General features: G+C 51.2%; 1 protein-coding gene across 6 annotated transcripts in view; it reads right to left on the bottom strand.

The window, feature by feature from the left end:
- The window catches only part of LOC119446125 (uncharacterized), a 170,694-nt gene that overhangs the window by 23,878 nt on the left and 120,243 nt on the right, over positions 1-26,573 (bottom strand). The window lies entirely within an intron of this gene.

Below are 26,573 nucleotides of genomic sequence, written 5' to 3' on the forward strand. Positions count from 1 at the left end.
TTATTCAAGCAGTCCACACGGCCGCATCCGTCTTCGCCAGCGAAATCCCACCACGTCTCTCTGTGAGGAAGCGTGTTTTGATGTCTGCGTACATCCCTCCAGCAACGCACGACGCCGTTACATCACACCCTACAGAGGGCCCGTAAACGCTGACACATCCGCCCCTCGATCCCTTCCCCCGCGCCACACAACGACCACAATCCGAAAGGCGAAAACGCGCAAATGGCGCACGACCGCGGCAGGGTTGCTCGAGGTGTCACGTGTCGAACACCCCGCACACGTGTCCTCACTTCCGCCCAAACACAACATAATGCAGAGTGTCGATGGGAATTCTTTCCTCGGGTTTTTGGTGGCAGGGGGGGGGGGGGGGGGGAGGTCAGGGGAAGGAGCACCGGTTGCCACCGCCGTCCGGAAGATGCAGTGGGAAACGACAGCCCGTCCGCAGCGCCACAGCAGCAGAAAGCAGCAGCGTGTGCGGTCGTCTCCGGGAAGCCCGAAGCAAATAAGGAAACCGTTGCAAGCAAGCGCCACGCGCTCCGAAAGCGACGATGCTCCCGCGCCGTAGCCAGCCGTCTCGCACGCAGCTGGGAAACAGGGGCGGCGTTCGCATGGCGGCGAGCGCGCAGGAAGCGCGACAGTTGGGTCGGGCCTGCCTGGTCACGTGGAGACGCACAGCGCGGGAAAAAGCACGTGTCACGTGGTATGGTCACGCGGCAACATGTTGGCAGAGAACTTGCGTTGTGTTCTTGGAGCGGATCCGTATTAAGCCAAGAATGCAGTGTTAAAAAAGTCAAAGTATACGAGCGTTCTTCTTGTATTTCGCCCCCATCGAAATACGGCCGCCGCGGCCGGGACCGAACCCGCGACCTCGTACTCGGCAGCAGCACGTCATAATCACTGCGCCACCGAGGCGGGTCTCATCGCATGCTAGACATCACCGACGAACACGCTTTCCAAAGTTTCGTTTTCAGTGTCTCCTGCCTCTGCGCGGAAGGTTCCGGCTATGACGTTCGACCTGCGCGCGGGAGCCTTTCTATAGCCAAACATCTTTCCAGTTTCATGTAGTAGTACGCAGCGACTTATACAGCGCTTATGACGCGTAGGAAATAAAGCAGCACTTGTGAAGAAGACTCGAACCCTGACGACCTATGTACTAAAACTGCCACTGCGCTGTGTGCGCGCTTCAAACAGCAAAACTTACGCTTACCGCGAGTTCATGCTTGGATATAACTTGAACATATTACACTTGATCGAAAGTTTCTCTACACAGAAAGTGGCTGGTTCTCTTGTATTTACAGACATGCAAGACGCATCTATTCAGCGCATATCAGTGGCGTGACAACGCTCACACGCACTTGATAGTCGCTCCCCCAGACGAAAGCGACGAAGGGGTTTCCGCCCAAAAAAGCGCGAGCGCTTCCGAAGCGGGAGCGGAACAAAGCCGAAACGTGCCTACATCCCACGAGCGGGCGAGAGTCTCATCAGCCTCAGTATCAGCCCCGACCCTGTGGCTATTCCAGGGCGCGATGAAGTTGCGGTAGCACGTACCAAGTGGGCTTTCGGCGCAAGACACGCAATTTCCTCCCTTCTCGCGGAGCGAGCGTGCGATCCCACGAGCTCGTTTTAGCAGGAACATAGCTAACACTGCGCACGCCCACTGAACGGAGTTCCCACTTCTCGATCGACCCTGTCTGGGAACTTCGAAGAATCACACGACGACTTCCAGAGCTTTCGCCGGCGCCGATCACGCAATCTAGCGAGTCTTCGTTACCGATCGCTTGCCGTTTGCTTTCGTTCCTTCTTTAGAAGCGCCGCGGTGGATTGACTCGACGACTTCATCGCGTGGACAGATGAAACGTCACACGTATCCGCTCAGCTCAGTGACTTCGCCGAACCCAACGCGACAAAGTGACGACGCGGACGAGAAGCGTAATCGAAGATCACTGATAGCGCTAAACCATCGGGGCAAAGCAATACAGGTATATGCATATGTCACCTTGACCCACAGATATACACCTTAGTTCTTTATGCGATCACAGTGCGTTGCTTGCAGGTTACAGGGAATAAGAATAACATAAATTTCTATGATACTTCGAATTAGAAGCATATAAAAAAAATATTACGCGCTTTTCCTATGTGATAGAATATCAGAAGTTACTGATTAACCACTGCCACAAGAATTACGTCGTAAATTTAACAAATTACTGTGCACCTTTGCTAAAAATTGTAGCGTGTAAAGATGACAATGTTGTCTCTATTTTAGAAAGACACAAAAAATGAGCACCTTTAATAAAGGTTGCGAGATTTTATGACTGTAATCTCGACTGAGCTCGATCAAAGTGTCCCTGAACAGCTTGTTTTTACGAGGAGGTGTAAAATATATGCCAATTATATTTGCCGTTGCTGAACTGCTACTCCGCTTTGCTTCAAGTAAAAACTCGATTGACCACTCGGACGGACAAATAGTCAAATGTGAACTGAAGACAAGAAAAATCTTGGCCAAGGTGGAATTTTTCTTGAAAGGAATCTCACCAAAGCTTCTGACTACCATACAATGGGCTACGTCGAGGTTTTGCGAGGTAGCTTCGGCATAGAGGTCGGGCGTGCTCTTGAAGAGGCGACATACCACGCGGCCCCTCCACTGTTACGACGAGTTGTCGGCGACTGCTAAACACCTCATACACAAGACCACTTCGTTATCAGCGGCTCTTGTGTGTAGGCTGATAGCGCTGGACGCAACGTCTCCCTGATTACAAAGGCCGCAAACGCAAACGACACACCCATAGCGACCCGCCGCGCTAAAGGTGAGACTTGATTTCATTGCTCGCCTTCGCAGGGGTATGTGCACCATTCACTTTGTGCCGCTGACTACAGAGCGTGCACAAAGACGGACTGAATTGTCGCAATACTTCGGGAAGGAAAACAATTTCTTCTAAACTCGTCTAACGACGGAAAATTTACACTGGAAGCTCTGATCAATATAGTAATTATAGGTATAGAAAGCTGACAAACGTTACCGATGCCTTAGAAGCCAACAAGCGCTGCCAACAGGAGTGCATCATACGATCAATGCCATCGTTGACAGTTATTCAAATCGAAACATTCGCTTGGACTGAGGACCATCCCTCGCTTGCTTCTAGTTTAATGCGCGAACCGCAAGATAAATTTGCATTCACCGGGTCGTTTGGCGGGGCACGCGTTCAAGGACACGCGGAGACGAAACCGTGCAGAGAAACCGACGACACAGGTGCCCACATCTTGGTATGTCTCGTTCATGTCTCTTCTATGCTGCGTATTTCTCTGTAGCGTTGCTACGTTTTGCCTCTGCTGTGCTAGCCGCGGCTACAATCGTGCCACTGCTACGCCGCGGTCGCGCGGCTGTGTCAGCCTCGCCAAACAAGGCGAAGCGATTCGCGACGACGAGACCCTGGTTCGGACGCCTTTGACATAGCCCCCAACCAAATCTCTCACGAGTTCCCGAGGAGCGACCGACGGCACGCCGATAAGATGCTCGAAATTCCGTAGACCGCCTCCGTCGCCGGCAGCAGTGACTGACCCCAACTGATGAAACCGGAGATGTATATACAGGCGACCAGTATACGCCCCTCTGTTGCTCTGCCACGGGTCTTGCGTGTAGTCAGACACCCACCGCAGAACAAAGAAAGCGAGAGAAAGCAAAGTAAAAACGACGGTGGCGGAAACCGTCCATTGTTCTCACGAAAGCAGCGTCAAATTCTGCTTGTACAGTACACAAGAGGGTGACGACTTGACCGAAGCCCGCGGCAAACACGTGCGTCACTTGTCTAAACGCTTCCAAAACTGCCGCAAGTATATAGCGAGAAGAATCGGTGCGAGCAGCTCGCCTCTTTGCCCGCTTCTTCCTTACAGCTTTCACGAAAGCAAATTGAATACAGTGAAAACGCCTATGAACTGCACTGCTGGAGCACGCGCGGCTTTTTAACGGTTCCAGGAATACCGACCATTATGCCCGAGCGGCAGGCAGCGGGAGAGTGGCACGAGACCACGGCGTCCCGGACAACAAAGCTAACAAGGTCATTAGCTCGCAGAAAGCCGAGGCGACACGACGGCGACGTCAACAAACCATAGAAGGGGGCAAACAGAAAGGGTAATTTTGCGGCGAACAAGAAGCATTCAATCTTGCGCTGGCAGTAATCCTGCCTGGTAGGGGCGTCCTGGTCGCTTTGTCATCGGAGCGCTGTTGCCGTCCACAAATTGGCGTCGCGGGCAGCCTCAATGCCACCTAGGTGGTAGCCGGCGGTTCGCACCTCCTCGAAGAGCAGGAAATGTGGTGCCGACAAAGTGCTTGTTGGGAGACCGCGGGGTGGCTTCCAAGAGACACACTTCAGGAGGCCCTGTTCGCAAGCAGCCGCACTATATAGAGGCCAAAGGCGATGACAGGGTCGGAAGTCCACAAAAGAAGCCCTAGGACTAAGCCCAGCTCGTTTCACATGTCTAAGCCGAACCAGTCTGCGATTCTCTCTTGCACAGAGGTATCGACACATGAAGCCGAAGCGGGAGCCAGCTTCTAAGTGTGTGCGCGTGTGAGCGTGGTTGGTGCATGCAAGGAACTGCGCGCTCTTGGCGACCCACATGCGCCAGCGAGCTGAGCGCACGAAAACAACGCGCACGGCGACAAAAGAAGGGAAATGTGTGCCACGAAGGGAAAGAGGCGAAAAAGCACAGAAAAAGTGAAGAAATGCAAACGAACATTGACAAAACACAACAAAGAATCGCGATCATGCGCATTTCGCTCCGACAACGGTTTTCGATGTCCGAGCAGAGAGGCATGCACGCCAGATGCAAACAGGCCGGCGATACGCACATGTACGCAAAACGTCGTACACAAAAGCTCGCGCTTATCTCACCCTAGTACCAAGCACGCCCGGGGCTAATCGTTTTATTTAGGGAAAGTTACTCTTGTCCAGCGCGGGCCACCCCTTTTCAGTTATGTACACCACGTTGCATACCCCTTCTCCGAGGCCTGGGTCTGCGCGCAACACACCAGCGGCGCTTTTTCATTTTTTCTAAGTGGCTCCACACGACCGAAAAATCAGCGGCGTGGTGCGGTAAGAAGCCATTTCTGGGCATCGCAGCAAAACACGACAGAGCTACCCTCCCTTTTTGTTTGCTTCGTTTTCTCGTGGGAGACTACGTAGAAGCCCACATTCGGGTCGAGGAAAGCGTGACTCAACGGATCATCGCATTCTGTCGAGGAAGAAAATAATGGAGAAGGAAAGCGGCTCGAGTCAGACACGATTCGCGCATCATTCATCGCACTCGGGCCCCGGGAAAAGAAAGAAAAGAACGAGAAACCAGCCGGATCGTGTTCTTTTCTCCGAGCGCCCGCGTTTCCATTTCGTGCATCACCCGACTCTGATGCACCGTTGTTGTCACTCGGTGTGCCTCGCTTCTCTCCCTCTTTGTGGCCTCAATAACAAAATGCCAGAATTCTGCACCCGCCAACTGTGGCACAGAGAAAAAAAAATGCATGTATACGCGCTCCGGTTTACCTCTATTTTCACAGCGCCCGATCTATAACTTCAAGGATACTTTCTGTTACAAAGCGCGGTATAATACGGTGGTTACATAAACGTCGTGCTTGATTCTGCTAGCACCATCTGTAACTATAAGGCGCGCATGAAGCAAGTTCGCACAGAAAAAAAGAACGCACCACGTAGGCACATTTGTGGCGCGTGTGTGGTTCATACTGTACACTATAAGGTCCGTTTTCCTCTCCTTGCGCTGTTAAACTACTCGGGCAAAACCCGCTACGTTTCTTAAAGATAAATCTTCGGCGGATTCCGAGATGATAAAGCTTGCTGAAGTGAACAGTGCTTTAGTGACTTAAATTGGGCTACAGCAGTATATTTCTAACTACCTTCTCAATAATAAAACGTCAGCGTCTATTAAGTGCCCGATGCAACAAGCACCCCACAAAGGCAAAGCCGCGCTGCACTGAAAACGAGAATGCGATAGCAAGCATTCAGGCTAGCACAGCGGCGTTTCCAAGGAGCGTGTTTCGGTGGCAGAATAAAACCACCTATTCCTCCCTCGGTGATTAGATTATGTAGATAGATAGACATATAGATAGATATATAGATAAGATAAAGAGTTCAATCGGAAAGAAAGATAGATAAGTAGGTAAAATAGATAGATAAGATAGGTAGATAAAATAGATAGAATAGATTAGATAGATAAGATAGATAAGATAGATTGCAATGCAATACCAGAAAAGCTCCCTCAGTTGTTCTTAACGTCTTTTCAGGAGGCACAGAAATCGGTCAGCAATCGATGAGCGTTTCCCGTTCACTCAATTGTGCTTTTTACACAATTTTTTTTTCTTTCCTGCGCGCAGATTTTTTTTTTTAACCTTTCAGTACAACGACCTCGTTTCCAAGAACGGCATTGACCGAAAGCGATAGGCAGCACAAAGACAAAAGAACTCTCGCTAACTAATATTCACGACCTGACGCACGCAGCTCGAAGGCGCACGGGCAGCGCCAAATTTAGCTTCCTGGATCGATCCACCGCACATACTGAGACAGCAGCCAAAGGCGTTCGCGCGTGACAAAAGAAAACAGTGCTGACATACATGGGAGCCGACTAGCGATCAGACCGATAAGCTAATACTGACTTACTGCGCACACGCCGGAGCGCTGATTGTATTACCGATGAGGAGCGGACACCGTAACCAGAACGCAATTATCCCGCGGCGCGCCCAAAATAAACGCGGGACGACTAGGCGTGCCGCGTTCTCGGCGCTGAAGGCGGGAATGATGCATGACCCGAAAAGCGCGTGGCTGCTGGCGCCAGTATGTACGTCGTCCAGGACCTGTATGTGCTTACACAGGCGCCGAAAGTAGAGCTCTCGCTAAAGTTGTCACGCCGAGAGCCGATTATAACGAGGACATAAAACATACAGCGTGCGACTGTATATTGTACGGAGGAAGCGTTTTGCGCGTCGAAGCTGAAGAGGCAAAGAGCGACACGCCTCGCGTCCCGGAAGCGAAGTAGGCGCGTGAAAGGCGTGAAAGGCGTGAAAGTGCACAGGACTGCAGCATATACGCGTGAATGGAGGGGAGGGGATGGCAGGTGAAGGAGGGGGGGGGGGGGGGGGTCTTGAGAACCTGGCAGCCGTAATTTCGATTGATTAGCGCGATAATCGCGCCCGATAGGCAATACAGCTTTCGACCTGGCCGGAGAATAACGGGGGCAACGTGTCAATGTTCGCTCCAGGCCGCAAAGGCACTTCCGAGGCAGTTTCGGCGGCAACGACTGATAGTTATTTACGCATATTAATACCTATATTGTACACACTGCAGAGCCAGAATATATAGGCCGATGAAACTTTCGGAAACACTTTCCTCAGCGATCAACTAGGCGATAGGATCTTGAATTATGTAACATTTCATATGCACCTGCAAGTGAACGACATTTAGATGAGAGCTGCAGGACGGTGCGCACACAGGTTAGAAGTGGCGTATACGGCTAGCTTACTGCATCGCGTACGTCGTTCAGACACGCCTTGTCGCAGGCGCGGCCATTCATGGGAGAACGTAGAACGTTCTTATAATCTGCCCTAAGTCTTGACAGCAATTATGTGCTTTGAGGACAACAACTGATGACTCTTGATAATCGTCGTTTCAGCATATAAAAGTTGCTGGGGCGATGGAATAACGCATCACTACAGCGATCAGCTCTGAAGGTCCTTAATAAATCTATTCAATAGCTTGTGGAGCAACCGGCGACGCAACGGTTGCCAACATTTCACTCACTCTTAAAGGACGTTTTGGGCGACAGCCAAAGCGATCACGCTGAGTTTATCCGTGCTGCATTCTTGCGCAACATAGAACGAAATGTCTCTTCGATAGGAACAATCTACGCCTACACGAGTCGACGATTACAAGGGAAGCCGGGCTATAGATTTGGCTCTCTGCAACGGTCTGAAACACTCGCAAGGGGGGGTAAGCTCGCTTTTTGGCACAATATCCAGGCACGAACCCCCGAACCTGTCTACAAATGACATTCCTTCGCTCCTAAAACGCTGCTCTGTTAATCCTCGGGCGTTTCTTTTTTCCCCACCCACTCAAATGCGCCTTCGCTAGCTGGCCCCTCTCAGTCATCTTCGTGGAGGCTACACCTTTGCAATGCCGACTTCATTTGCACAGAATTGATGTTGCATACCCGTTCCGCTTGACGGCGATGAAAAATGCCCGATCTTGCCTCGCTGAGGCCGCAGTTTTAAGAGCGCGGCCCTGCGCCGCGAGCTGCCCCATTCGAGGCCTCGCGGCAAAGCAAATGTCCCCGAGCGCACACAGCAGCTTAACGTGGGCGGATCCTCGCTCAAACCGCGCAATAAACGAAGGAGACCCTTTACTGGAATGTAGATAAGTTTGCCTAGGGAAGTCAGGAACAAGGAACGACAGCGACGACTCACCCCGGCACATAGTGCCTTTTCTTTCCGTATGGTGTGGACTTACGGGGACACATATTTGCTTGTATGTGCAATCGGCGTTCTTATGACCTTAAGGGGCACGTGTACCACGCGAACTCTGAATTTATGCTCCTTTCTGGCATCTAGAGCGTTCAACTGAATGAAGCTATGTTGGTAGCAAATTCTACAGTGGGGTGCAACTCGAAGTCCCATGCGATGTACGCAGGCTTCCTGGGAATCCATATATTACCATGTTAATTGGCTGGTTAAGCATCTCTTAAACGCCAGAATCCGGTAGCTTGCACTGTGTCTCATCTTTCTTCGTTTACGCATTGTCCTAATTTACTGTCCACTGAAGGGTGAAGGCGTCTCCTAGTGATGTTCAATTAGGCACTTCATGCGTCAGTCGACTACACTCTACATGGCTGAGCATTTTGCCCCTCGTTACATCACTCATCACACATCATACGCTTCAACATAACTCCTAATGTCACTTCGATCACACTACACCGAAGTAGGAAAGCCGACATGCTGGATCTGTCTTCCCCTAGGTCGCACTCTTAGTTCTCTAGATGTTGCACGTATAGGTCGAGCATTTTCATTCCCGCCGCCACCGTCTCTAGCTGACAGGCCCCTGACGCTATCGCTCGATACGCCCGTATTCACTTTTTGCGGGAGCAAACGCGGCCGTGTACCAATACGGAGGCGGCTATTAGGAGTCTGACGTCACCGCCATGGCGCGTTGTTCGAAAGTGGGTCGCGCACGTCCCAAAAAGCGGCAACCACGGCATCAAAGCCACCGAGGAGGGTCCCTCCCCTCTTGCATGGCCCTGCAAGCCGCGTAGCGCGAACAACACACGAAACGTTGCGATACGCTGCCACGCAGGGCCGTCCACGGCGCGTCCCACAAAAAAAAGGAACGTCCACATCTCGGCGGCAGGCGCGCGCCACCGCGGTGTGTAGTACGTACGCCACCAAGCTAGGAGGGGGGGGGGGGGGTTCCAACAAGAGCGTGACTCGACCACACGCTGCGCACTTGCGAGGTACTCGCCGCTGCATACGCGGGGAGCGCAGCGCGGGAAAAGAAGTCGTCGTTGTCGAGATCCCCCCCACCTCTACGCTAAAGAGCGCGGCGACCTTGCGCCCTTCGCTAACAGGCATCCCGCTGCTGAACGCGGAGGTGAATACGCGCTCATGGCACGCGACAGCGTCATGCGGAAATATAGTCGCGTTTGGGACCACCGCTATCCGACGGCAACGCTGCTGCCGTGTACACGCGTTTCGTCAAAAAAAAAAAGCACCAAGAAGTGTGTAGTTAAAACAAACAAAACAAAAAATACCGGGTTTTACGTGCCAAAAATATACGATATGATTAGGAGGCACGCCGTAGTGGGGGGACTGCGGATTAATTTCGACCACCTGGGGTTCCTTAACGTGCACCCAGTGCACGGTGCACGAGCGCTTTTGCATTGGCCGTTCCACGAGCGGCAATTCGAACCCGCGACCTAGTGCTTAGCAGCGCAACGCCATAACCGCAAAGCCATCACGACATGTGAAAGGAGTGCAGTTTGGATTTCGCAGTTGATAATTGTATACTGCTAGTAGCATTCTTTAGCCACTATATGATGATGATGACTAATGACGTTTAATGGCGCGAAAGCGACATATGTAGGCCACAGAAACAACATTATGAGTATAGGGTAGCGCAAGAAAAGACAAAGAAGGAAACAGGACGGGAACTTCCTTGACCTCGGCTTGTTTCGCGCTACCGCGTACTCATAATGAGTCATTAGCAGCTTGTCCGGTTGTCACTTCTATTGTCACAAGAACAACGGCTAACAATAGCAAACCTGAGAGACGGCACTCTGCCCTTTCACTCCTTCGCTGAAACTGTAAATATCACCAGTGTGTGAGTGTGCGTGATCACTGTGTATATCATATCACCCAGCACCTGGAGTATATAGAACGCCAGTCGATCTGCCTGGCTTGCATCTCGAGCATATCATTAAAGTTTGTGTATATATATATATATATATATATATATATATATATATATATAAAGGCCAAGGCCGAACAGGATCACGATACATTCCCACGGCCGCTGGCCGTGCATCCACCGTATGTGCGTGAAAAGAATACTTGACCAACCATCTAGAGTACGCGAAACATACTCTCGCCGTCACTGGACAGACCAACTATAATCATTGAAAGTCAATACACATCGCTAAAGCCGATCGCGTAGTTAGACATATCCCGTAGTCTGCGCAATTTTTGTTCTCCTCGCACGTCATTGCTAGCTGCTCTCGACACCACGATATGAATTACGCGCATTACTTGGCCCAACAACTGCAAGTATGTGCTGGCAAGCGGCACCGAGCAAAGCATAGTGCAGTTTCGCTTCACGCGCATCTGGCATCGCCGCTGTTTCATTATTATCATTGCTATTATTTCGTTTAGAACGAGAGAAGTAAGGTTCGCTTTAGAATAGCTATGAGCAAGTTAACCCTTGCCAAACCCGCGGGCCTCGGAATAGGCGTGAAGCAACAACGCTCGTTTTCTCGTCGGCGCCAGGTGCTGTAATGTCCCGGAGAGGGAACGCCTCTTTGGAGTCGGGTATAGCCGTTGCCGTTGGTGCCTTGCGTCCCTGGCGCGTCTTCAAAGGATGCGCGCGTTCGCGAGATCCGGTGGCCGCCGTATAATTATCTAGCGTACGGTGCGCGTAGACGCGTGGCGGAACGAATGAACGAGAGAGCGCCTTATTATATGCCTCTGCGGTTGAAGAGTTGTACACCTCGCGCATCGGATGTCCACGTCCTTGCTCGCTTCGATTCCCTTGGCGCTCGACAACGAGGCTTGGCTGCTCAGGGGGCGCTCGTTATGTTAAACAACATTTGCACGCTGAATGGTTCCTTAGACATAATTGTTTCTTCGGTTATTGCAGCTATCTCGACGCAACAATTGGCTCAACAATTACATTCGTTTCCTGCATTTTTTTAAATTTTTTTTCGGGTAATCTTCACTGGCGCCGCTAGAGTGGCGGTTTCATTTACTAAGCCGAAGCATACAGCTATTCAGTTTCTCCGAATTGATTTATATATTGAGAGGGAACAGCGGGAATAAGAGATCTCGAGGTTGGAAGGCGAAGGATTTAACTTTGACCACCTGAGCTTCTTAATAGCGCGCAATTCACTTGCAACTGGGGGATTTAATATTGTGTCGTTCAAGATTGGCTTCGCAAATGTACAACATTTTGGAAAGAGCTGTGTGCATTGGCAGGAGCATAATGCGCAAAGTACGGTAATCCCGAATGTTTCCTTTATAGAGTACACATCAAATTTGCGGGTGTGATATGGGCATAGGGGTGGGGCCAGGCACTCTACAGAGCGTCTGTCGGCGCGGTTTAATAGATTACTTATCAGCTATAACATCCAGGTGGACTTGAAGGCAAAGAGTTGAAAGTATAAACGGCTATCTTATCTTTCATATTCTGCAGCGACCGCAAACAGTCCTTTCTATGCCGCGAGGAGGAAAGGGAGAATGGCCAACGCAAGCACAACTTCACGCCCACCAAACAGCTATAAATTTCTCAAAAGCAATCGCTAAATGCTAACCGCGATGCGTTAGCTTGTGCCTCTTCCCCGATATCCCGAGATGACGTAGCGGAAAACGCGTCGGATTAATCTTGGGGAGTCTTGCGAGCCTCTTGAATTTGCTCACAAAGTACAGTCGCGGAGGAGCGACTCCACCTCCCGCCCGTTCTGTCTTCGCTACAATAGTTGGCAGTCCCCAAACAGCGTCATTCTTTTTCAAGAGGTTTACGCTTTGTCCCAGCCGGTATATCTCAATTCGACGGTGCACGTGCAAATTCTTTTCCCACATTCTCCCCCATTCGTGGCTAAACGAATATCCCGCAAGCGTTGTTCTATCTGCGAAGCTATAGTGTTCCCAGGCGAAGGAGGAGGACTAGCGCTTATGTGTATTCACGTATATACTCTGAAGGCTGGTATAAAGGTTAAGGAAAAGGATCGGGACTCGAAGGCGCACGCTAAAACAGCCGCGAACCAGCGCGAACAAAAGGGGCTACAGGAACACAATCGGTACATGACTCAAGGCTCGGAACCCACCCGAACAGAGACATAACCAGACACCAGGGGCTGTCACCCGTTCGAGACACCATCTCTATAGCTAGCCACCCCCCCACCGTCTCCTCTATGGGCCCCATGCGTTTTGGCGACAAGCAACAAAGCAACGGCGTATACGCTCGGACGCCTTGTACTAGCAAAAAAAAAAAAAAAAAAAAAGCTGGCGCCACAAAGCGATCCATCAGCATCGCGTGCCACTGAGGACCGGCCTTGAGCGAAACGCGAAAAGTGACACCACGGGCCAGCCCTCCGCGATGCCGGTTCGTGATGCGGGCGGGACAGGGATATGGAAAGGGGGCCTCGTCGAAGCGACGGGTCCGAAGCGGAGAATCCCAAACGTCGGACATGCATCCGAGATAACGGCTGCGCATGAGTAGAATGGGGTGTCAGCGGCTCATCTGCGCGGCAGCTGCGTGGACGTCTGGAACTTGTTAGACGTGGGGACCTACTATATGGACAGGTCGTCTATACGTCTCGGCGAAACTGAAGGGCGTTATCTTAACTGAGCACGTTGTATAGATAGCGGAACCGGTTCAACTGCTTATCCGTCCAACGGCTAAGTGCCACTGATAAACACAATGCGGGCCATTTTTTTTTTTTTTTTTTTTTGCTTTTTAAAGTATAAAACCAAGGCGGCATTTAGACTACAGCTTCTTCGACGCGTTCAACAAGACGGGCTATGTAGCTGCTTATGGTTTATATATATATATATATATATATATATATATATATATATGGAAAAAGAAAACTTAGTTTGAATAAATCCTCGCTTCCCCACGTACTCCTAGATTCGTCCATTCTCACGTTATTCGTTGTAGCTGGAATAGCGGCTGTTGTGTAAATTGCGGCCAGCAATGTGCTGATTAGTGCTTACTGTTTCTACCTTCACTGAGGTGCCGAAATCTAGCGGGTAAGGAAGTTATGTAATTAATCACTAGACACATATATCCAGGTCTGGAAGTCAATGTTCAGTTGCACGATGCCTTTAGCAGGGTCCCGTCACTAATCGCTCGCGTCTGAGAGTTCTATAAATACCGTTAGGAACTTTGTGTACCCGAGAACTCCTTTGTACGCATTTTGCATTCTCTTGTGTGTTCCTTGCGTTCTTTTGTACGCCTGGTCGATAAGTGCCCTCCAAATGAGTTCCCTGTTTCTAAAACTCACTATTGAAGAATGCAAATTCTGTCGAAGCATACACCGTGTACAATATTGAAGCGAACTAGCTTGTGCACAGTATACCCCTCACCTCCACCTCTAACTTATACAGACGCGTATGGCCTTGTACGCGCTATGAACAGATTCCAGGACTTCCATACCTCATTATCGGCTGGCGGTCACAAGCGTAACACGGTCAGGCTATCCGCGCTTTTAACGACGCGACGGCACGGAGCCTGAACAGCGGCTTTCATCGAAGCGCTCCGCGAGCCACAGAGGTAAGCCAAACACCAAGACAGCAGCCGTCATCACTTGCCAACATAAAGACAGCGCAGCAGGCGGTGCAGAAAATGAACTCGCAGCGAGCGACTTGCGGAGTCAGGACAGACCCGCTTTATTTTACGATTCTCTTCCTCGAGCGCGTAAGCAAACAGCTTGCGCACACTGCTCGTGGCCCGAACGACAGACCGACGCGTCGATGGACGAGAGCACGTGAAGGAAGACTTCGCACGCGTGCACGTGATGGCAGCTATCAGCTTCGTCTTGCCAGTTGGGTGCACCAACATTGGAAGTTTAGAATTGCTGCTTGTGCTGCAAGGCGGTAGATTGTATTCACTCGAAGCACTCACTGAAGACGGTTAGTTGAGCTCCTTCAGCTCTATCGACATAGTATTCAGCGTCACAAAGGTTCCCCGGTAGGTACCCAAACCTTTGCCTCGACGCGCCAGCGCATAACAGCAGGGCCTCTCCTTTTCCCTGAATGTGCGGTTTCACCAGCGTCACACTTGCGCCCCCTTTACAGCCCGTCTCTTGCTTCACGGAAGCTCGCTTGGCGAGTAGGGCCCCGTTCACTTCAAATCACGCGTAGAAATTAACACCCACAGGAAACGCCCTGTCGGAGACGTGAGGTGGAGCAGGTGAATCGAACGGCTATAGTGGCGCTGCACGAAATTACCGCTGAAAGTGGGGGGGTTGCGAGTGTGCTCACCCTTCTCCATCCGTCAGCGGCGAGCGAGCCAAGCAACGCAGGGCACGGGTCTCCCCGACGAAAACCGCCACCAGCCGCGTGAAGCAGCCCTATACGATCACCCCCCGTCACCTTCACGAAAAAAAAAAGAAGCATACAGAAATGAGAAATAAGCAAACAAGGAAGGAAGCCGTAGAGAGAAGAGCAAGCGTCGCCCTCCCTCGCCCCCCACCTTTGACGGTCTCGCATGATCGACGCGCGGCGGGGGAGGAACGGCCGTCGCGTAGACGGCGACGAGGAGGGGGTGCTTGCTCGCTAGCCGAGGAAGGAGAAGGACCGGCTCAGCCTCTCGACCTTGTCCAAGGACGCGGCGGCACATCGACGACGTGCGGGAAAACTTGGCCAGACGACCGACCGGCGGGAGGGAAATGAAACAACGCCCCGATGGTGTTCGCTGGTTTGTTCCAGCCGCCGTTGCACGGCGAAGCATCCACGTGCGCGCGCTCCCTCGAATAGTAAGCACTGTTCTTCCTGAGGTCGTTCTCAAGAAGCAGCAGCAGAAGCAGTCGCAAGAAGCAAAAGAAGTTTGTTGGTTTCTTGCGGATCTCTCGGAGAGAGAGAGAGAGACGTAGCCGCTTTTTCTATTCTGCGTTGCCTCGTACTCGCGAGTTCCTTTTCGAGCGCCTTCTGAAACGAGGCATGCAGGTGTGCGTGACACGTTACTGCACCGCCTACCTACCTGTCTCAGCTCTCGGCTTGGGTGAACGCCGTCTTTATTGTTCTCCCCTCGGTCCTCTCTCCATCGGAAGACCTCTCGCTTGGCCACTATGCCGCCCTCTCATCCACGGTTATACCATCGCAACACTTTGCCGTTTGCCTTTTGTCTTCGATGTACGCACGCTTGGCGCGTGCGGACGCCTCCACATCGGTATGGGATACCAACGACCCCCGATTCTCTGTAGATTTACTTATGCATCTTCCGAAACAGGAATTCGGCCTTCTCCACCCGCTGCTTTTAGGGACGACCGCCAGTGCATTTCAAGAGCTGAGGCCCCTCGCTCCAATCGACCCCGCGCGTGCGTTGCCCGCCTGTATAGACAAATGAAAGTATCCGGCGCCGAAGCGAGATGTTGGAGAGAGATATTCGGGCGGTCACCGTCTTTATTCTTCGCTCGGCCGTCCAGAGTAAGTACAGCTCCTATGGTTCTTCGAGGCGCGCATCGTCGAAAAAAAAAAAAAAAAACTCGCTTCCTTCTCCCCGTCCTCCTCTTATATGCCGCTGTTTCATGGCCGCCGATATCGGCAGCTGAAGGCAGGGCGAAAGTCGTGCTCGAGATGCTCGAGACGTCCACACTCAATCGGATGAGAGCTTTCTCTGCGGCTGCTTCGCGGGGCAGCGCTAGCATAACCAAGCCGCACGACCGGCGACTTCACAGGCGAACGCGCGCGCTCTGGCGCCGACGGGCATCTTGCGGAAAGATGGCGTTTTTTTTTTTTTTTTTTTTACTTTGCTCTGATCTTTCGTGGTTGTTTAGAGAGACAGACCGAAAGTCAAGACAAGCTCTTATGCGGATTACAAGGCTTTCGACGCTGCATTTTATCGACGCGAAATTGATAAGGCGATAAAGCGACGGGGAAGAGGAAGAACGCACGCAAGCACATCGAGGTACCAATATATAGCCGGCGACTAGAGGAGCCTTCACTGAACGTAACGTTATGAGAGCATCAATAACCGTCTTCTGGCATTCAAACAGTGCAGAGATAAGATAATACTCATTGCTTATGAAAACAACTAGAATGAGGAAAAGAAATTCGCCTTCGTTTATTATTCTAGAAGACTGAATTCTCACATAGGGTATTATGCGTAGCTGTTCTTAAAGTCAACAACAGTGGAATTATTTACAGAAAGGTTGGAGTGGTCCGCCTGAGATGGCGTTGTTCAAACCTACAGCTGTGCACAGGGGAAATGCTGAGGGAAGAACAAGAAGTGGTAGCAGACGATTACATGCACGACAGAAGATCACGCGACAGAAAAAAGCCTGCATACGGCGTACGTTCTCTCTCTTACATTTGCAAGATCAGGCCATGGCCACAGCGTAGCGGCATCAACGAAAGCTGCACTGTTTGAGAAAGTCACGAAAGATGTTGAAAGTTTCGATTCGCTGCAAAAAAACTTGAGTAGCACTATGTCTAAAATTTAGACGAGCAACGCAGTGGCCGTACTCCGAGAGCGGATGCTTTGTCTCTGACGCCATTTTGTTTTTCTAAAATTTAGACGATAAACGCAGTGGCCGTACGGGGAGGTATCTACAGCCCCTTTCGGACTCCGAGAGCGGATGCTTTGTCTCTGACGCCATTTTGTTTTTCTTCTTGCGAGTTCCATGCTCCGAAAGCTTTTGCGTTAGCGGGTTCCTCACACTTACAATTTGCTTTATCTGGTGGTCTGGTGGTAAACTGACTTGGGTGTCCATGCATCGATACCCCCCCCTCAACGCATGCAAAAGCGGACAACTTTCTTTACACATCTTAGTTTTGTTCGGTAATATATTTTAGGCTAAAATGCATACGTTGGCCGCCAAATACTTCTTAATGTTTTACAGTACGTGACTGTTTTCAGGAACTTCAAACTTCTACGTGCAAAAGAGTAGGGCGGTAACCACAGCGTTGACGGTGGTTCAGTGACATGGCATACAGTCAGCTGTGGGTAATTGGCTGCATGCACGGTGCAGCGTTTGCGGAGGTGCTTAAGCTTCGCCTTTAAGAGTGGAATGTGATGATAGCATTCAAAGATCCTGACTGCTTGTCACGCTTCCCAGCAACCGCAGCTTTCTTTTTTTTAGAGACTCTACTATACGCCATGTCTCGCAAGGTCATTCATCGCGTCGCAATGACCTTGAGTCACCGGAGCGCAAGTGTGGCAGGTGTGACGCCACGCCACGTGATCCGCTGCGAAGAGGCGTCGCAGCTGCGCTTGCTCGATCGGAGCCTCGCCGCAGCGATACCACGTGACTAGGCGAGGGTTTAATGGCTGCTTCGGCGAAGCATGGTCGCTCAGTCTCGCCATGGATGGCACGCCGGCTGGGCCGCCTGTGCGTGCGCTTCAGCGCAAGCGACAGGCTGAATCTAGTCATCCAGTAGATATAGCTAGACGGCAGGCTGCGAAATATCAAGCAAAGGCGAAGTTGGCTGCTGAAACACCGGAGCAAAGGGAGGCCAGATTAGCACGTTATAAAGCAGCTTACCAAGCTCGGAAGCGTGCATTAATGAAACACTGTGTGCATAGTCTTTGCAAAACCAAGCCAAACAGACCTTTCGCTCGTGATAACTAGGTTTACAAGAGTTTAACCTCAGCCAATTTTATTTTTTGCTCCACCTTCGCCTCCACGCGCCGCGGATGGGCGGAGGCGAGCGCCATCTGGATGGTGTTGTTGCAAGGAACAGAGCGGGCCCTGCCACTCTATGAATGCTAGAAACGCTGGAAAAGGGGTTTGTGCCACGAGTTTGAGTTTCCGCGTAACAGAATTGTTTTCTAGTATATTGAAATTACGATCCGACGCTATCATGTTTGTAGTTTTGTTTTAAGTTGTACTTTACGATTTTTCTGATGCTTTTTACTTTGAGGAATTCCATTATTTCAGTACCGCCTCTGCGCCACGCGGTAGGCCTGCGTGGTTGTGGTTCGGAATGATTTTGGCGAAAGGACGGTCAGCGCCGGACGCCGACACCGAATTTTTTTGCGACACGGGGTCCCGCTGTCGCGTTAATACGCTTTTGCTGTTTATCCAGTACGCAGATCGTTGGGTCAACAAACTGTTGCAGCCGTTGGCCCCGGTAAGAAAGCCAGTATGTGAGGTACGCGCATTGTTTAATTTATATCGGTTACAGAAAGCATTGTGTAACAACATCCACTTCGGACGTACAGACAGACATACGAAAGGTCGTGCAAGCTCCCGCGGATAAACTAAAGAAATTCAAGACGTGACGTCACACTGCCACTAAAGATACGTATTCCCGCCCGAACAACCATTGAGCGACTCGCGAGCGCTGGCCACGCACGCGGGTAACAGAAAAGACCGCAATAGCAAACAAAACCGCACAATGTCGTAACAAGACTAACACACCAAAACATATACAAACCAAGGAAAACGAGGTTTGGTCAAAATGTACGTAAGGAAATGGAATGAAGGGCCAGCGGCATGCAAGATTATGGCACACGTCTCTTTTTTTGGCACAGGCATCTTCCTGACGAAGACGCTGCTTCGCATTTTAACGAGCGTGCGGGCCACGAACAAGCGGGGCGCAAGCAACAGGATTCGGCTGGGGTCTCTCGATAGCACGGTTGTTCGTTGCTATCGGCAGAAGCACGGGGCTGGCAACGTGTATAGGCGCCCCGCACTGAATCTGCACCCACGCATGTTCGCGGCTGCCTTTCGCATCGCGGTACAGCAAGGACAACCGCCCCTGTATATAGTTTCTGGCGGATGCCCGTACTGTATACGTTGTATATACGAGACACGCCTACACAAAAGCAGCACGCTATAAGCGGCACGGACGCACGCTTACAAGACGAAAGATTACTCCGGGACCGCATAGTTAAAGACCAAATTGCAGGTGTGTGTTGCGTTAGCGTGCGTGCGTGCGCGCGATAATGAAAAGAGGACTAAGCCAAGTCGGCTTAGTCCTCTGACTGTTGTCCTCAAGAACACCTACTCGTGTACGCACTGTGCGAATCGGCAGTGGTCTATATTAAGCGAAAGCGAACTTCTTTGGCTTCTCGTTCTTCACGTGTATATATGAACAGGAAACGGGAGGCGAGTTCGTGCACGCTGGACCGGCAGACATAGTCGGATGCTCAGCGCTGTCTCGTAAGATATGTTCACGTGAACCCGATGAAGTCGGGTCGAGTCTGCCTGTTGGGCTGAAATTGGGTAGTTGGGTTCATGCAAGCGCTAGCAGGTCGGACCAAGCCGACGTCGAGGCGAGATCTGTTAGCCTTCTTGGAATAAGTTGTACGTATTTACACGCTTAACTCGCTTGGGGAGATGCTTTAAACGGGGTCTGGTCAGTCTGGGTCAGCTCGACTACCGAGTCGACCCGTTTGCGTCGAGTTCATCTAAACGAAGCTACATGAATATACGGTCGCTCAATGCGACTTGTTTCCAACACTGCAGCAGCATGCGTTTGTGGCTTTCCGAAGCTGCCATATCGGGGGTCATGGTCCTAACACTTCACTCTTATAACAGACAAAGTCTGGTTAATGACAATACGTATAGGGTAAACATTTCATCTTCAAAGAAAGACCAATCAGACGAAAGGCGTTTTGTCATTTCTTCGCCCCGCAGGCGTTGCAATCAGCGCTGTCGGCCATTCCATTCAAGGGACAAAAGCACCGGTGAACGCAACGACCAGGCCCAAGGGACACAGTGGTGTTTCTTCACATCGGCGAGTATGAGGCAACAGGTGCAGTTGCGCGAAGAGGTCGAGTTAGTACAGCCGCCTTATGGTGGTATCGCGAGCTTGCTCAGGCCTGTTATGGTGTCATGCCACGTCCGTTCTACGGACAGCAAAATCGAAACACTAAGGGATCCTTAATGAGCTGAAGGTTGAGCTAGCAACCTTGACGCTACAGCGAGCATATATGACTCGAGCGAGTGGGTTGGGCGAGCGGTAGAAGCGCGCGAAACAGCCTTTGCGGCGGCAGTAGTGATACAGAGTTGCGTAAACTTTGGGTGAGGCAAAAGCGCTTTTGAACGGAACAACGACAGACGCGTAGGAACGCTGGCTAAAGCAACCACATTGCTTATTCGTAGCGAAAGGCTACATATATATATATATATATATGCCGCCGTCTCCCAAGTGCGCGAAAGCGGGACCCGTTAAAAATCACATTCAATGTATTCGGCCACGCGCTCGAAGTCGGCCATCCAGTCTTCGACGTCTTCGAAGGCCTTGCCATGGAATGACTTTGGAACCCGCGGATTTTGAAGCGTGTACCGGTTCGTCACTGCGGCGCCTTCCATACTGGTTGAGATGGTCTGAAGCGCTGCGGGGTCTTCAGGAGGCAGTCCCCGGATCCTGCGGCTGGCCCGGTGGACCGGCGTATCGATTGGCACGGGGGTAGTGGTTCCACTGCCAGAAGGGGTCTGCGACATGGGTGAGGAATACCCAGCACCTCCACCACTTTGTCACGTGCCTTGTGAGAGAACGGGCGACGCGACGTTTATTGAGGGTAGCGGCTCCTGAAAAGCACGGCGCTGGGGGCTGGCTATCGAGCGGGCGGAGAAGCACGCGCACTTCTTTCTTCTTGTCTGTGCCTGCCTCTTAGCACTGTGCCCAGTACTGCTGGTGGCAATATAAAAACAAATTCTTGGGCAAAAATACGGAGCGAAATACAACAAAATCACATTCAAGTAATGACAACTCAAGAAGGGCTTATGTTTTGAATGCGATTCGTAAGCGTTTCCTGCTCTCATGCACTTCGTGATTAGCGCGTTATGCGTAGCCTTTCACTGCGAATAAACGTTACAATTGCTAGTGACCACCCACGTCTGTCGTATCTCCTTATCGTGTTCAAAAGTGCTGTTTCTACGAAAAAAAGTATGTATGCCAACCGGCCTTAAGTTAGCACATCGTTTACGGAAAGTTGCGCCTCATATTTGAGAAAGCATGCGACTTAAGGCATGCATCACTCTTTCTTTAGTGGAATTAGTGGTAAATAAAGAAAGTTCTGGCATAAACAAATCGAAACACCGCGGAAAGCACGTCATTTACGTGACACCCGAGTCGCTCAACAAAATGCCACACTCAGCGATCAGACCATGGGAAAGTTCACGAATGAAAGCAGTCCCAGGAGATATACACACACACACACACGAAAGGGTGCGGCTGATTCCCGTGGTGCGACACTAAAATATTACTTCAACCACGCCCGATGCGCCTCGCCGCGGACACTGAACCGGGCCAGGAGATGAGAAGTGTGGCGGGGTATACAGCTCTGGCCAGAAAGCGGAGTGGAAGGCGACCCGCATTTGCAGGAGTCGGGGCGATACATAAAGCATTCGCATAGAAAAAAAAAGCGAAAGGAAAACAAGTGCGGTGCAAATTCTCCCAAAGAGGTATGCGAAATTCGTGCTCCGCAGGCAGACAGACCTTAAACGTATACAGATCACTGCACGTTTGAAGAACCCCCCCCCCCCCCCCCCATGGATGGCAAGAGGCCCGTTCGATTGCGACCATTGTCCTTAGGTCGACCATGCCAAGACACGACTGTTGGTGCATTTTAGGAATGAATGAATTCATTGAGGGTAAAAAAAAAAGAAAAAAAGAAGAAAGGGCATTCGAAGGAATACCTTCAGATGTCGCTCAAGCTGCGGTAGCAGGCTAACTATGTACACGAGGACGGGGACATAAATCGAATGTTCGGTTTGAACAAGTATGATTTTCTATTCTGATGACTTTTGCTACTTTGAAAGTATGATGATGATGCCTTTAAAGGCACCACCGAACCTTCGCCTGCAGTGCCGTCACGCACACACACGCGCATGCGTGCCCACAGCAGTCTCTACTGGCCGTGTTGCTGCCCGCTTGCCAACAGGTCTGTACAACAGCGATGTAACCGAGTTCCGTTTTTTTTTTTCGTATAGGCTAGAAAAAAAAAGGAAATATTTGTACAATAAAACGGGGCCAGGTTGTGCAAAGCACGCTAACAATGAGCCGCTCTCCGATAACTCTAAGCATCGCCAGGTAGGGGGGGGGGGGGGGGGGGGGGGCGTTGAGCGCAGGTGCGAAAACCGGCGCTAAAGACTTTTCCGCTGAAAAACCGACAAACCCGCCGACGGGGCCACGCGTAACTCGTCGGCCTACTTTTATAAACCTCGTAAACGACCCGGCGCGCTGAAAGGTCTCTCAAACGGACCGGCATAGAGAACAACATACCGGACCCGAAGCACTGGAATTGCGCAGGGGGAGGGCAGAAATGCACCGAGCGATTGAAAAAAAAAATGAAAACCATACCAACCTCGCTAAATGACGGATAGGCGAAAATGTCCTTTTCCATTAGGCATTCTTTCTCTGTCTTTATACTGCATCTTTCTCGCTAGTTTATTTTTAAAAAAAAAAACGTTCAGCGCAGGAAACACAAACATAAATAACGCCCGCAAGAGAAGTGACACCGGCTCTGCAAATTGCCCCGTCACGGCACAAAAAGCACAAACTCGAGGCCACCTCTGCCCGCCCGCTCGTGCTCCGTAAAAGCCCAGCACTGGCACCGCCATGCTGGAATACGGCACGCGCCACTTCCACCAGCAGCTGCACGCGAGCGCTGGAAAACTGCAGCCGTCGCCGAACGCAAAACACCTTCTCGGTCGGCCAAGAAAAAAATTGAAAAAACGGGCCACACAAACAAACGTCTATACGACTCTACGTGGCCGAGGCCACAGAACGACGCGTGGCGCGGGGTCGACAAATGCCGAGAGAATTAACGATGAATGAAGAAGACGACGAAGACGAAACACCGACGTCGTGCCGTCAAAGAAAGAAAAGAAAAACGAAAAGCGTGGAAGAAGAGACACCGCGCGACCGTCGGTGACATCATTTGACAGGCTAAGACGTAAAGCGGGACCCCACATTTCCCGCCGCTTTTTATTAAAAGGCGGCCGCGTGTATTCTTGCGCCAGTTGTGTGGCGGATTGCTTCTTTTTTCTTTTGTTTCATTGACTTCTTCGTCTTCTTGCGCAAAGCCGAATGAAAGCAACCCCGGTTTCCGCCGGTCGCAGAGGTGTGTGTGTGTGCAGTGAGCGTCGCAAGCCTCTGAGTCAGGCGTGTCGCAGCATTCGAGCACGTTACGATAAGCCCTCGTCGTCCTGTTTTTCTCGGTCGCTCGTATTAAGAAGGTTGTCTTCGGCGTCGGGGCCAGCCCGGAATGTCGTGCTCGTATAATGGTGGGCAATTCGCCTTGCGCGTGTAGTACTCATACGCATACGCTCGTATTGTACATACGCATATGCATAAAAGACGTGCGCTGGTGGAAGTGGAGCTCCATATACGGTCGAGCCCCCGATTTTAATCTCAGAAAAGAAAACCAAGAAAAAAAAACATTCTAGAGACCATTACGCCTAAAGCGGCCAACTGCGATAGTGCGCGCGGAAATCTGAAATTGGCTGGCAATGCGAGCGGGGGAAATTCCCCGTAATCCGCAGCGCGGTATCTGGAGCGTCCTACGCGCATACCTTGAAATTCTGAGCGAGGTATTAGGAGCACTGCGGTTACTATCGCGACCGGAATTCATCTTACTGCTGGAGAGTAACTTGCATCACCTGTTTTCCCGCGAGTTTCAGTATTCCTCGGAATATGTCGGGAGCTACTGGGCTTTCGTAGGACTCTGTGCTCCAGACAACTTGCAATCCAAAGAGTCGTATTAAAGACAATCTACACGTGTGTCGGCAACTTGGTTTGCCGCAATGAGCCGAAATCAACGTACTTTTTTTTTTTTTTTGCTTCTTCGAACGACAGCATACTTGTGAGCAGCACATGGGAAAGCGAGAATGAAACCGTCTCAATATTTGCCAGGGTGTTTGGATAAGTCGTTGCAACTTTGAGGGCAGTGATATACACGTGAATGCATATGAAGAAAGCGCGGCTCCTATAACTATATAGTAGCTGCAATCTCGCAAGCTGGACATTTGCTGGACGCATGATCTGAAGCGTGACGCAATGTCGGGGAAAATGTTTCACATCATCGCAGTATGATAGGAAGCGAAACACAGGAAAACCGTTGCCGAATGTCTGAACTGAATGCTCCTTAAAGCATCCGGCGGAGATGTCTTTATCGCATTAGTCGTTACTAGCAGGCGTTGTTACGTCGATGATTCACACACCAGGACGAATCTCAGTGCTGCTGGAACAACTCAGTGGGCGCTGCCGATGGGAAAGTATAGACGCCGCGAGGCTCCGCAGGCTGCAGGAGATTGCACGACCGACGCAGAACGACGTTGCAGACTTTGCGGCGTACTATCTTACCGGGAGTATGGCCAAAAACCCATCTACGCAAGATGACCCCCCGACTAACCCGAGGCGCGCTATACACGCTTTTCTTTCGCGTGCACCGGGCCCTCGTTCCGGAGAGTTGTTGCACCGCAGCTCAGAGAAACAATTTCGCGAAGGACACTCCCACCGCTTAACCAAATCAAGTGGAGATGCGAAAACTAACAGGGACCCGCGCGGCAGGGTACATTAAAGGCGACATGTTAACCGCGATAGAAGACCTTCGAGAAAAACAACAACACTCAGCGCTCTCTCTCTCTCGCGTTCGGAGGAGGCATTAATTTCCGCCCTATCTGGTCCAGAGAAAGAAAGTGCAAGCGAGGCTGTCCCGAATGGCCACAGGGTGTGTATATGCAGGGAGCACGCGCGATAGCATTCGCGTCGTGGCTGCACCTCGTTCGTTTTCTAACGACACGAAGAAAGCGACAAGACTTTGCTTTTTCGCCCCAATCTTCAACGCGGCATGGACTGCACCGCTTGTACAAGATGAAACCGGGCAAAAAGAAAAAAAAAAAAAAGAAAAAGGGGGCATGCACACGGGACCTTCCAAACACACGGTGTGTTGGTTATGGTAGAAGAAGGAGAAGATGAAGAAAGTGCAACGAAAGATAAAAAAAAAAGAGTCCGCGAGAAGGCTCGTAGCAACCCCCCGTCCTCCTCTCCAAGTTCGCCCCAAACCAGCTGGCTGGTCAGGGAAAGGGGAGCGCAAACCCATGTTTCGGAAGAGCCAGCGCTGCCTCCAGCGGGCCCTCACATGCTCGTTTCTTATTGCTTGCGCCCCGTGAGCCAGCCAAGCCAGAGGGTATTAGTCATTCAGTCGTGCGGGGCCCTGGAGTAGAGAAGAAGAAAAAGAAGAAGCAATGCGTGCACCCACGGCCAAGGAAGAAGACTCTCCTCCTTTGCCGTTCGCCATCTCCCTTTCTCGCGCGAATGTGGCAAAGCAGCAAAACAGAGAGAAAAGAAAAGGAGACCTATACGAGCCAGAGAGCGGCAGAGTACAGAGAGACGAGAGAGCCCGCAGTTGCGCCTCTCGCTCTCTCCGAAGGCGGCAGTCGTTAAGCAGGTCGGAAACATTCGCCCCCCGGCCACAGCGAGACATGTCGCAGATGCCGAAACGTCGCTGCGTCGTCGTCCCCGCTCGCGAGCGGGCACCGAGAGAAGCTGGGGCGGCAACAAGCTGGCGGCTAGTTGCTTCTCACTGGGGCCGAACACGCGCTTCTAGAGCAAAGATGCAGAGGCAAAGAGAGCTAACGGCGACGCGACACAGCGACAAAGCAGCAGCAATTTCAAACATTGACGCAGTTTACAAATGCCACAATTAGAATTCAATATATAAAAAAAATGTTGTGAAAAAAATTCAAGGGGATTTTGCTGCTGTTCGTTATACACAATTATTCGTTATATGTGGGTTCGATATATCCGGATTCCAATGTAATCGACAAAAGCACGGAGTACATACAACGTCTCAGCCGTCCACATCGGCGCATGTGTCGTCTGCTAACTCGTCCGTGTCTTAAGCGCTGATTTCGATTATGGAAACTAAACGACTAGCCTGAGCCAACAAAAAGGCTGTTCAGCGCCCCTACCAGCACCCTGTCCAGCATCGAACAGTGCCGCCGGCTATCGCACTTTTTGTCCATTTCTGCTGCGCAGAGAGACGCGTAAAGAAGACTGGGACGACGAGGCACGTCCTAACGTGACTACGCGTATGCAATGGGACGCCGAGAGTGAAAAGCCGATAGCCCGCCTGCCTGCCTGCATGCAGGTCTTGGAAGAACACAACCGAAAAAGTACCCATCACCCCTGCCGGCGG

Source organism: Dermacentor silvarum, chromosome 3 (genome assembly GCF_013339745.2).
Source record: "Dermacentor silvarum isolate Dsil-2018 chromosome 3, BIME_Dsil_1.4, whole genome shotgun sequence".
In the NCBI taxonomy this organism is placed as follows: Eukaryota; Metazoa; Arthropoda; class Arachnida; order Ixodida; family Ixodidae; genus Dermacentor; species Dermacentor silvarum.